Genomic DNA, 1,738 nt, shown 5'->3' on the forward strand with positions numbered 1-1,738 from the left:
ACTATCTTAATGTGTTAATATTAGTCAACTACATATGATATTTGGTGCTGCTATCTTAATGTGTTAACGATAATCAACTACATGTCAGATTTGGTACTACTATCTTAATGTGTTAACGTTAATCAACTACATGTCAGATTTGGTAGTGTTATCTTAATGTGTTAACGATAGTCATGTCAGATTTGGTACTGCTATCTTAATGTGTTAACGATAATCATGTCAGATTTGGTACTACTATCTTAATGTGTTAACGTTAATCAACTACATGTCAGAGTGCTACTTTCCTAATGTGTTTACTTGCTTCTTATCAAGACACTTCCATTACTATCGTTATCTTTCTTTTAGTGTTGGGTATTTAGTCAGCCCTAAAAAAAAAGCACTTCGTTCTAGCTTTAATGTACAACATATCTTAGCCTCAACTGAAATCAATGATGAGAATTTATTTTTTTCTAGAAAGTATGATTATTTTTCATACCATGTTTTGAAGTACTTTCACACACAAAAACTCTATTAGAAAATACGCTTATACAAAAAGCTTCTCTTACAACAATGGTTGCGTCATTGATTTTAGCTTAAAAAAGGTGCTTTTTCAAGGCCCTAAAAATATTACTCAAACTTCTACAAACGAACGGTATCTTTGATAACTTGTTATTCTCCAGATATTTGTTTTTAGGTTTGAGATGATTTGTAGTCCTTATATTGTTAAGTAACGACTAAAAAGTAGAGAAATTTATTATAAAGAAAAAAATAATTGAAAAATCAAAGAAGGTATGTTCCATTTTCTCTTTTCTTGTGTTTAACGCGAGATTTATTACCGAAAATGGCACAGCGGTATGTCTGCGGACTTACAACGCTTAAATCAGGGTTTCGATACCCGAAGTGTGCAGAGCACAGATAGCCCATTATGTAGCTTTGTGGTTAATTACAAACAAATATTACGGAAAAATAGTTAAAAGTGCTCTCTGGTGAGAACAATTTATTTGTTTTTCTCTGGTTGGATGACACAAGGAGGACGTTCGTTTTTCCTATCGTAGAACAGCTACACACAATCCTTGATACATAATATGATCTTTGAGGAAACAAGACAAAGATTACTGACGTGCTAGTGACAATTGTAACGAGTCAACAATGACACCTTCGTATTGATCCGTGAATATCGAACATCTGGGTGCATATTAACAGACGTTAATACCAATAATCTATCGTCTGAATGTTATTTATAAACGTTTTCATAGTTAGTCTAATTCTACTCTTAAGTTTTAAAATACTTCAAATTAATATTGACATTAATCCCATTTATTATATTTTTTATAATTTGCAGATGGCGCTTCTCTACCCTTTTGCGCCAGATGTCAGTTAGTGGGACCGATAATATAGTTCGCAATGTGTTTGTAGTCATTCTATGAAATGAAGTAGTTAATAAATACGTCACTAATGTTGTTATATGTACATTTAACAATAATAACATTAGTTATAATAGCACGACGTATAATAACACTAGTTATAATAACTCTGGCTTTAATGACATTAGCAATAATAACTCTGGCTTTAATGACATTAAGTATAATAACTCTGGGTTTAATGACATTAGCAATAATAACTCTGGCTTTAACAACATTAGCTATAATAACTCTGGCTTTAATAACACTGACTATAATAACTCTGGCTTTAACAACATTAGCTATAATAACTCTGGCTTTAATAACACTGACTATAATAACTCTGGCTTTAACAACAT

Source organism: Limulus polyphemus, unplaced genomic scaffold, assembly GCF_000517525.1.
Source record: "Limulus polyphemus unplaced genomic scaffold, Limulus_polyphemus-2.1.2 Scaffold314, whole genome shotgun sequence".
NCBI classification, from domain to species: domain Eukaryota; kingdom Metazoa; phylum Arthropoda; class Merostomata; order Xiphosura; family Limulidae; genus Limulus; species Limulus polyphemus.